Genomic DNA, 11601 nt, shown 5'->3' on the forward strand with positions numbered 1-11601 from the left:
AGCACCGCTCGCTTGCAGACTGAAATGAATATATCACAAAAATCAGCAATAAAACAACACAGTATTATAGCAGCTCTGAATAGAATGTGACGTATAAGATAGATCCATATTTACATAGACGTATTCGTAGTGCATATAATGCATGATAACATCAAGTCTCGCCTTTGTACGCCTTACAGCAGGGCTAACAAGCCATCTCTGGTACCCGTTTGCTTTTATAGTAATGTCATCATACTTACTTCCCACGATGGGACGCTCTGGAAAAAGTTGAGTATGAATACGTCACCCGTTAGTCGATAGTTACGGCAGGAAGAAAAGAGGTATTTATGTAGGCCGTTTACAATCATCGCGGGTTATATAGTTGTTCATGATAAATACGTTTCGATTTCTATTGTTAAACTGAAATCATCAACAAAACGCAGTGTTTGTATCACAAAATACCATATAAGTAAGAAATGAAAAGCTTGTTATTCTTTGAGATCTACTTCGTCTCTTACGAAAGTATGCGAGAGTATCATTTATGTTTTCTCGCTTTAAAGCCCACGGCAATTTTACCAGAGTTGCCGTTTACCAGTGTATGAACCATATACTTGATCTTCAACTAATGCTCTTTAGTTATACGGCATGGCTCTTCCTTATCTAAATCATGACGAAGACAGTTCTCTACTGAAGATGGTAACCTTCTAATTTGAAATCACCGTCAAGTGCCACAACTAAGTATCGTACGAATAATGTATTTATGTGTTAGCCCTTAAAAATGATAAGCGAACAGCTCCTAAGAACTGTAAATACGGCGGCGGACATTCGTGTGAAACGATCACAAATGATAACGAAGTAAACCACAATGTAATTAACCCACTTCCAAGAGAGAAAAATGTAATTTATCTGTATAGACTCAACTAACAATTGAAATTTTTGGAAAAATACGCCAGCCTCTCATAAAAGCTCAGAATATTCTAGTGCTTCAAGCCTTTGCCTTCACAAGGTTTGTGAAGTATAAGTACATGGTGAACCGAATTCGTTACTGAAATTACCTTTGCTGTTAGATGTCTGATATGTCGTACAAGGCTGTAACCTCTAATGACTTAGGATTGTGCTAGCCGAACACTAAGATCAACAAAAACAGTTTTTCACTAGCCGTTATTTTTCGATATTTTATATATTGGCTTTTGATACCCGTGTTTTCTCAACTGTTTTTCATTCATCTGATCATCGATAAGAGTTCAAGCTATATTTACTATCTGTGAGTGTCGTGGATATCGGGACTGAGTGTATTAAGAATCAATTGGCACCTCACGTTAAGACCACTCCCAGCAAATCGATGTGATATGATCACATTGATGTTTAACGGTGTTGTCTCAACCTCGCACCATTATCAGCGCCGACAAGGCGCTGTTCCAAAGTTCCAAACTGAAGCTAAGTTCAGCTGTGTTTTCGCTGAGCTGCTGATGTCTGGCTGCTTGTGTACCGCCAGTTGCCGACAGGAACGGACAACTTCAATGAGATTCATGTGTGCTTCACGCCATGACCGCCGCTGCCACTTCGATGAGCCAACGATGGACGAGCGATAGATGCACCAACATCAGTGACGGCACCGGCGCCGAACCAATAATAAATAATAGATGAATGGTGGATGGACGAGAGTGCCCCACACCAGTCAACTAAGGCGACACTAATAATACCTTAACTGCTTCTATTTGAACTACAACTGATTGCAGAGAAACAGAACCGTGGTAGATTCCGTTCCCTCAGCGGTTCACAATAAACGACCCAACGAATGAACAAATAAACTTCCTGCAAAGCCTGCGACGGCAGCTTTTTCTCGGGGTCTACTGCCAGCCGGTCGTTGCTTACAGCTCCCCTCCTCCCCCGTAATAGGCCGCTTTTCGCAGCACTTATGGGGCCACATCGGGTAGTGTAGCTGATGATCTTGGTGATGGCGTTGGTGCTGTTACAACGGACGAAGCTGTGCTGTTGTCAATCGTCCGGGGAAGCGGAGTACGCACGAGAACCACCACTGGGGTAGAGGGAAAGGGTACAAACGACGCAAAGTTCGCCGCGTTGGTCACGGATTGCATTCACCGGTTGTCGTCGTGTTGATGCAGCGGGTTGCCGCGGCTGGCGCTGCCGTCAGTTCCCGAGTAGTTTTGCTAGTTGTTCAGCTTCGTTCAACTTCATGGGGTCGAAGCTGGGGCTTGTTCTGGCCTCCGTCCGCGTGTTGAAAAGCTCTGTCACGCTGACTCATCATGGTGTGCCCCGATCCCGTTCAACTTACCAAAGCAACGTTCTTGTAAACTTTGGCTATTAAAACAGTGCTGTTCCTATTACCGTAATTACTTACTATTATTTTACTCCTTTATCATATAAGAATTTCTTTGCGCTTCTGCATTGGTTTACTATACAGGTTGGAGAATTCTGGTTCCCGCAATGTGTGTGTATGTGTGTATGGTGATTTAAACAGCTAATAAGCGGATAACATTACAATCATAATGAAACAAATGGCGTATACTACTTTCTTGATTTTTTAATCGTGTGAAAGATTCACTGGACAATCGGGAGCCGTTAGATCTACCAGATCTAACAGTAATCGAGGTTCGAACCCAAGCGTAGACCTACGGTTCGTTTCGTGTTAGGAGCCAGCTGTTTGACGACGGTGCCTAACGTAAAACTCGAACCCTTTTGGTCTACCAGATCAATCACTTCATCGCCAACAAAGATCGCTTCCCTAATTCTTCCTCGCTGCTCATGTTTATAGAAGGAAGAACGTTAAGTCTCAGTGTTTGCATGTGTCTTCCATCGACAATATTGTGGCGCATCCTCCACGACGCTCCCTTATAGCACCAGCCCCACCCTTTCCCTTGATTTCGATCTTACCTTACGAAGACGACGCCGCTGCCGGGTTGCTACTGCTGCCCCCTTGTTCTATTAGAAACACTTCGAAGTGTGCTTCGCTTCCTTTCACCAGCCGCTCGTGCCGTTGATATTCAATGTGCTTATTATTATTCACTTCTAAAACTGTGCTTGAGAAACTACCTTGTAAAGATTTTTTTTGTCCAACTGAAAATTTGCTGTATTCGTTAAGTAAATCTTCAGTTGGCAAATAGTAATCCTGTTTAGCACTTCACTAGAATAAGTCGTTGAAAAAGTGAACTAAGTGAGCGCACTCCACAAAGATCACTGATATTTCAAAAGAATAGTCTTCACAACGAACACTTCCAAACGTGTCAGCGTTTGGTATTTTATTTCGTTTTTTCTTGAATTTGTTTCCGCGCCCGCCCTGCGCTGTTCTATCGTTCTTTAGGCAGTGCACGGCCCGCTAAACAAATAACATCAGGTGTTAAACACTGAGGACTTCTTCACTACAACTTCACTTTATGTAGTAATACTGGACCTCAGCCAGCCAATTGAACTGTAGCTACTGTTTCAATATTAATTGTAGTCACTTCGTCGATCGCTGGTTTCGATTCGTGCTAGCTACCTTTTCAGAGCAGCCTTGCTAGAGTTGTTGTTACCGACAGCGTCGCCGTGCAAAACATGGAACCCGCCTGTCGAAACGCTTGGCTCTACTCTGTTAGGCGATAGTTGCTTAGTTAGTCGGTCTACTGTATGGATACTTCTGCTGCTGATGGTTCGCTCGTTCAACGCGACGGCGGCGGTAGCGACGATTGAGTTAGCTGCCAACAGCCTCGTGGCTTAAGCAAGGGCCAGCAGTAGCAGGGAGACGGACAGTAGGCAAGCGGCACACGCAGGCCGTGCCGGCAGCGGCCAAGAGTCTCTTTTGAATGGGAGAAGGTAAAGAGGGCCCCGGGTGAGGGACAACAAACTACACACACCTCCGCCATCACCATTATTAGCCCAGTAAAGTCGCACACCATCCTGTTGGACGTATCGCAACGGACAAATGGTAAGCTTCACAGTAATCAAATGTCAGATGCCGAATGCGAAGCACCGTGAATATTTTGTAGGAGTTCCGACGCCAATACACGCCATCTGCGCCACGGTTAAACTTCAGTGTGAGTCTATCTGGCATCTGTTGATATGATTTCGATCGTCTCACTTCTACAAATTTACGGCAATAAGGTTACATACGGTACCTTCGAATAGTAATACGTATGTGGTATATCTGCCATATAAGGACGATTTGAGTGCTGGCGGTGCCGTAGTGAATAGGGATACGCTGTACAGTGATTTATGGTTCTGTTGAACCGGTAGCTCACATCTGTATGATCCTAATACTTGAGCGGGGGCATCGATATCGGGGCATCGTGAAAACCGCAGGCCGTAGCATATGGAAAACGAAAAAGATACGTGAGTATTTTGAAAATGTTCGTTGTCTCCAACTAAAGCATCTGTGTGCGCGCAAAAAGGTTTTTACCCTTACCTTCTTTTTGGTTTTTATACTGTCGCTTTACTGACGATTTTCAAATGGGGTCTTACTAAAGAGACGTATTGTCTTCAAAGATCCGTTGTGTATTCATGCTCGAATATGAGAGCAATAAGCGCGAGCTACTAATTGTTGCATTATATTGAAATATGATTTATTTGATAGAAAACGTTTAACAGTGACTCAATATGTGTGATTTGTCTTTTATTGAAGCAGGCGTACTGTGCCGTTTGAATCAAGAAGCATCGGTAATAGCGTCGCAGACAACGGAGCTCCTGGAATTCATACTTTATAATTTTCTATAGAAGAGTGCATAGATTTCTTTTCCGAGATAACTTTAAATAATTATCATAAGATAAAATTTCGATGGAAGTTTTTTCAACCAGCATAACCACGGAATGCTCAAAGTATTAGTCGGCGGCTTCCTAGCTCAGAGAATATTTGGAAGTTGACATATATTTGATTATTTCTATTGCAATATCAAAAACGTGAATTTTACCGTTTTACTACTAAGTCCATAGAAAAATATAGTTTGTCAAATTATAATGGTTTCAGCCAGAAACTGGGTAGCTAAACGACTAACCTGGTCACAGATCCGGTACCCCATTAAGAACTCTACAAGGTGTCCTGAAAACAAAAGCAATGTTTTTCCTAATTACGACACACAAGGATATTCAAAGATATATAATTTTCGTAATTTTATGATCTCATTCGTCTTTTTCGGATAACTGAAGAAAATATGATTAGATCGACAATTAGGCAATTGAAACCTGCACTGCGGTAATATCGGAGACAGAAGGTACTGAAGTAAAATAAAACTGCAGAATAGAGCTGAGTGATTTCAAGCGCCAGAACAATGACGTCTATCGGTCAAATTGATTACGGAACACTGCGTGCGGTGGTACAAACGAGAATTGCATCTTATATGTAGTTTTTTATATCTTCGCAATAGTTGGTATTTTTTTACTATTTCTAATGCTTTTTCGAGTAAAAAATGCCGAGTTCTGCCTCTTATCACAAATTTAGGTACCTTAGTGACCAGATGCTTTTTATTAGGCTCCTTGAAATTTTTTTTCAAAAAGTCTGCCCCGGTATCTTCGAAATCGACTACTATAATGATCTATGGCGTTTACATGTCTAGAAAAAACACAAGGAATAAAAATTCTACTATATTTGGCGTGGAGTGAACGTTAAAATTTTCGTTTTGTATTAGTGAGACGCTATAGCCTTTTTTGGCACGAAGCTAATTTTTGTCTGTAATAATTTAAGAGCAGTTCCTATATAGCGTATTGCCCAAATATGTCAACGCTGTTTATTTAAGAAAGTCGACTCTTAATACGAATCGACAGGACAACAGATTCACTATGACCGAAATCGACATTTGAGGACTAAACAAGCACGATAAGTTATAAAAGGTGGCCTCAAAGGCCTAAGACCAACAGAGCTTCAAGCTACACATAAAGTATATATATCTTCAACGTTAAACAGGACCGATCATAATAACTCATAGATTACCAATTATGTAGAATTGGATATATTGAGCGAGAGCGAGATGCAGGGACCGTTATAGTCAGGGTGTCCAAGTCAAGCCATCTGTTTTGCCAATTTTAGCATTGGTCTACACGTAACGTAATATGCTCAGTTTTTTTTTGAGGAGTCTAATAAAATTAAAAAAGGAATAATAAAAGATTCTTAAAGTTCATATTAAAAAGTGTGCCTAGATATTTACATCGGCATAATTTTCTTTTTTTAGTATTTATTTTATAATATATATGGTCAAAATAATAGTATAATAAAGTCGTACAATACGAATAAGGTTCTATATAAAATATGTGAGCTCCCAGTTTTCAGAGGTTCTACAGGCCAACTAATGTACTGAATCAGAAGTACACGGAGAAAATATAGCATGCAATGCGTTGGTCTTGCTAGGTAGATTTCAATCTAAGCACACAGATATTAAGATCATTCAACTTCACTATTTGCTAAAAAGAACATGTTAGGAATATGTATTGTTGTATTATGCGTGTTTTTGACCGAATAATAGCGGTAAGCCGAGCTGCTAGGTTCACTGGCTTTTTTTGCACAGAGATCACGCCACAAAAAGTGCGTGTTGAGACAGTTAAACAAAAAACGGATGCTTTATGGACGATGTTTAAACTTGGCGGTCAGGTAATATACAGTGAATGACAGGTTTCCATGCAGACGTCCATGTACGGTGACTTTTGCAGCCAATGAGGATTGGCGGAAAAATGCATACGGTGAACCTCTTATATGAGTGATAACTCTGAAACCTTATTTATCTCTTATCATTTCCTCACTATGCTCTATCAAAACTATAGAACGAAAATTCAGACCTTAGTGTTGTTATAATGCAAATTAACAGCAAAGTTCAGAATAGCATGGGTTGTCGAATTGGTGTAAATTAGACATCGTGAGGGTATCTCACACTGGAGAAATCAGACCGTTAAATTTCCAATTTTTCCGCAGTCTTCCCGTAAATACTGGCTGCCGAAATTAGCCGACACTAAAGAAGTGTTTCTGATTTTAGAATAGCAAGTGGAAAGGACTTACATAAAAAGAGGCATTCACGATTGCCAATGAGAGTGTTGAGTGGCTGAAAGAGTATTAAAGGCTCAAGTACGATTCCTTGTTTGATGCTGGAGGGCCCTAGTCATCTGGTAAAATTTAAAAAGATGGTACGTAAAGCTCAGAAGCATTTAGTATATTAAGGAGCCCTAACACTCCCTGATCAGCAAGTAGGACATTGTTTATTCCTTCTATGGCGGGAAAAAAATTATACGGCGTAGTCATCGTCAACTTTCTTAGCAATATAATTTGGTTAATTGTCATTCTTGCATGAGATTATCATTTCTACATGATAACTCTCAAATAGTCTGAAATCTAGCTTGCAAAAATATCCTGGCTTAAAGATATTTTGAAAGAAGGTTTGTGAAATTTAATTGCCAAATTGATTGGAACAATAGCAATAATAACAATAATTACAATAACCCTAACCTAGTTTAATTATTGTGTGATGAATGAGACACACAATAATTAATAACAACGCGAGATATACCGTTGCACTACGATGCCTATTCTGAGATAAACGAATCTATTATTAGGAATATATAAAAATATAAAGTATCGTATTCATAGACGTGAGTCAACATCTATGTGAGGCCAGAGAAAGTGTCGGCAGGACGATCGTTCTTGTCTGCCGATAATTAGATCTACGATGGTGCACTTTATTTCAGTGGCAGCGGTGGGATGAGCAGGAGTTAGCATCAGTATGTTTAGCTGCTGAGAGCCGACCTTCTACACGATTGTAAAACACCAGCGGAGTTGATATTCGGTTAGAGTAGGTCGGATCACTGAGTCGAAAAGTCTGAGCGTCTCGACGCTGGTCGGGTAGCGCTACGGGTGCGCAACCGTAGACGAATCGGCGCGAGCAAGGTATTGCAGGTTGTAAACACAAAACTTATAGAAGTGCTTTAGAGGTAAACTTTTCAAACACTCTTTGCCAGAATAATAGGGAGGGTAGTTCCTCGGCTAGACCGAGGAAAGCGATATGTTCCACTAGCTCGCGTACGCAAAGCAGGCTCTGTTAGAAAAAAAAAGACTAAAAATAGAAGCAAAGAAAAAACACCGAACAGTCGAATCTTGCCCCTTTTTTTTCGCACACTTAGTATTGACGATGCCAATTCTTGGATCTATTCCAGTATTACACACCAAATGTCTACCCGTTCGGAAACACCGCAGGCATGTTCCGTAAAGCCAGCTCAGTATCTGCAAGGCCAAAATGCGAATCAAAGTATAGCACTTACGAGCACGACTTTCGGATCTTCTAACTAGTCTGCTAGTCCTGCTCCATGTCAGCACCATTTGTATGCAAAGTCGACGTGTGTCCGCGTACCGCACGTCTCCGAGGCGACGTCTAACTAAGAGCTCTCATTAAGCTGCACCAGTTCGTCGGCTGTTACCGGTTAGAATTGGTAACCGTGTTGCAAACTGAAAACTAACTCTAGTAGTTCGCGCATACGAAAAAGATATGGTACCGTTCCGGGCGGATGGAATTGCATTGTTTTCTCGATAAGGCAAGTTGCGATTATATGATCCTTTGGCTCCAAGATTGCTCGACAGGAGAAACCTCGCTTGAACTCATGGATATATCCTCAACGGTAATATTTGCTACAGGAGGAAGCAAAACAGTGATCGAACACTGCTCGTTGTGGATGTTTGACGAGGTAAGCCTTGTCTTCATAAAGACAAAAGCGGGCGTCTGCAGGCGTCATTCATGCGTTAACCAACCGGCTTACTCTAGGCTTCATGGACAGCGCCAAAAACATGCAACGCAGCGGACCTCGATCACATCGAAATGCGAAAGCCAGTAGTAACCAGAGTTTCAGCCTAGAAGCATAGTACGACAGCTATCTCGAAATAAAAGGTAAAAGACGATGTCTTGTATTACAAAGCGCGAGAAATTTCTGCAGGAAGGGTAAGTCTGGCCAAAATGGTACAAATTGTATTTTATTTACTTTAAATAACAAAATACATCTTTATTCAAGGGTGAACTGGAATAAATAGATATGATATTAACGAAAGCACAGGAACGTCATGGATTCAATTTTTTTCAAATAAACTAAAAATATGCTTCTGACTGGAACCAGTAACTGTTGTATGGTGGTGTGATCCTGGTTAGAAACGCGTTACGCAGAATTGCCTAATAGAATGTTTACGAAGCCATCTACCTACAAGCGACAGAAATTAATGTTTTTTTTTTAATTAAATCATACGTTTAATGTATGTCATTAAGAGGACTTAAATCAACGACCTCTAGCTGTCTTAGCCAAAAGTTCAGCCGTCAAAGTCGAAACTCCCATGCAAAATCCTGATAAGTAAAGGACGTATTTATCAATTAATATATTAAAATATATAATATATAAAAAAAATATGGTTAACATATTAACCATATTTTTTGTCTAATCATAATTATTATATACTGGTATCAATAGTTATGGTTGTTAATATAATTACATGGTATCTGCGAACCCTATTATAGTTTATTGCGGCAATAAGGGCAGATTCAGGAGCTGTTATTATGCCCGTCCCGGGAGCTTTAGGCAAAGAGCCTTCAATTACTGGTACTCCATGTAAAATTTACAGCAATGCAGTACTGGCAACCATTTCGAATACCTAACAGATAAAACAAATTTAATGATACTCAAGCAAGTCAGAGGTAATTGCGTGGTGACCAAAATTGAGAACTTAGTTGGGGATCGAAGCGTGAAACCTTCTGGTCGTGATTCCGGCCAATGTACAGCATTAGCACCGCAGCCAAAAGCAAACTACTAGATAATATCTTAATGCTAAAAATATTTGTCGACGACGCTCTTTCGGTAAGTAAATAAAATGTAGTTTTCTAGCTTCGACTCGTTAAACTTTGGTGCGAATTTCGCTAACGACACACCAAGTCACTGAAATATACTTTTTTTTGTGAAATTTACCGAGCTTAACTTCTTATAAAATATTAGTCTTCGGAGTAATACGAATAAACAAACGGGCAAGAAAAGACGATAAAAACAAATTCACTGCTTATTTTAAGGGTGCGTTAAACTATGAGGCTACGAATTGCACAAATACAAGACCGGTTCAGTGGAAGTGTCAATAAGGATTCAGCGAAAACAGGCGAAAATGAGGATTGAATTAACGAGAAAATGTTATCTTTTGGTTAGGTATATGAATGACGGCTGTTGTGCGCTAGCAGACAACAGCTATTGAAAATATTCTTTCTGCTAAACATGCTTTTAGGGACTGAAACAGTTCTGACAAATTTTAGTTGGAGCATATATCAGAATATTGGTAGATGTGAGCATAATGCGTGTGCTATATTCGGCAGTAAAAGCGATAGCAATAATGAAATAGTGTAACCGAAGAGGGGTGACCATTCGTGGACTGATACGCAAGGACATTGTTCTCGCATAGCCGGCTTTTCATACCGTAGAAGCCGGCACTGCGACGCTGCGCTTATCTGATCCAGACTACACTAAAACTGAATCCTATGTAAGTTGTTACCTAGGACAACACACTTCTCATTGTCAGTTTCTACAATGCATCTTTAAGGATCTTCTTGTACCTACATATCGGTACCAATGCTATTCAATTATCTTAGGAATTAAGTATTCGTTTAAACGACAATATAACGTATGCTGACAAATCAAAGTGATCCCTTGTTATTTCATGCACCTTCACCATAACTTTTACATAAAAATAGGCACGCTATCGTATATTCATATTCCCAAAAAATATACTCTCGAAGCTTCCACCTAGTAAAGGTTTCAAGCAGCCGGTTCGAGGCCGAGTGGCCTTCTCCAAGCTTCAGCCTAAGAATTATTCATTCTATGAATATAGAAAGCAACCTATTTTTACCAATTAATTTACAAGGTATATAGCCGTACGGCTTTTTACACGAGGATGAAATTCTTCTTTGAGCGACAGCGCTATCACCATTTCAATCGATGAAAATCAAAGTTTTATGAAAAAATCAGGCACGTTTAGCCTTACTCTATTTGTCGAGAAGCAAGTATGTGAGATATTCAGCTGAGCAGTACAATCAGTTTAACCTGTACACCGCACAATGTGATGAACAGCTTTTTGTACAGCATCTTTGTGTCTGCAATAAACTTACACTGCGAAATCCAACGTATAATTATCATTAATATTTATTTTGTTATTTTTTAATATTTAGTCATATCAGCAAAACATTGGACGAAATAACTCTTGTGACTAATAATAATAAGTAATATGTAATAAGCGCGTTTCTGGCTACCATTATGTAATCGGCGACTAGTGCATGGCAAGTCCTAACTGAAAATAGGCTGCGGCCTTTGTGAAAAATTAGACAGCAACATTAACTGATGAACATGAAACATTTTTACAAATAACGTCAGTTGAATGTCACTAATACCGTTTATTCACTAAGATCAGCGACCGTCATTTTCTTATGGTCTGCGATGGGTTCGATGGGTTGGGTGACATTTCTGAGAACACACACACTGTTTACTCGGTCCGTCATAGTTGTTTTACGTATGCTTCTGCTACAATATAAAGTATATATCTCTAGTCGTCGACTTTGGATAAAGTGTATACGGTAGATTCGATGGTGCTTTTTCCCTTTCGAAGTCTATTGACTTGTTTCGCTAGTCCCCTGCGCTTCTTTT

General features: G+C 40.1%; 1 protein-coding gene and 2 long non-coding RNA genes across 3 annotated transcripts in view; 2 read left to right on the forward strand and 1 right to left on the reverse strand.

Moving 5' to 3' along the window:
• Positions 1-3669, reverse strand: part of LOC111262136 (uncharacterized) — a 111417-nt gene extending 107748 nt beyond the window's left edge. The window contains exon 1 of the mRNA XM_022836164.2: positions 2875-3669. The gene's annotated coding sequence lies outside the window, so the exon portion shown is untranslated. The remainder of the gene's footprint in view (positions 1-2874) is intronic.
• A 140-nt stretch (positions 3670-3809) lies between these two features.
• LOC111262140 (uncharacterized) lies at positions 3810-11100 on the forward strand. Its single transcript, XR_002681417.2, has 3 exons — positions 3810-3904; positions 7639-7837; positions 8104-11100. It is a non-coding gene; the product is annotated as an uncharacterized LOC111262140 (long non-coding RNA).
• LOC111262139 (uncharacterized) lies at positions 3911-6095 on the forward strand. Its single transcript, XR_002681416.2, has 2 exons — positions 3911-4308; positions 4601-6095. It is a non-coding gene; the product is annotated as an uncharacterized LOC111262139 (long non-coding RNA).
• Positions 11101-11601: the final 501 nt, after the last annotated feature.

Source organism: Varroa jacobsoni, unplaced genomic scaffold (genome assembly GCF_002532875.2).
Source record: "Varroa jacobsoni isolate VJ856 unplaced genomic scaffold, vjacob_1.0 scaffold_629, whole genome shotgun sequence".
Taxonomy (NCBI): domain Eukaryota; kingdom Metazoa; phylum Arthropoda; class Arachnida; order Mesostigmata; family Varroidae; genus Varroa; species Varroa jacobsoni.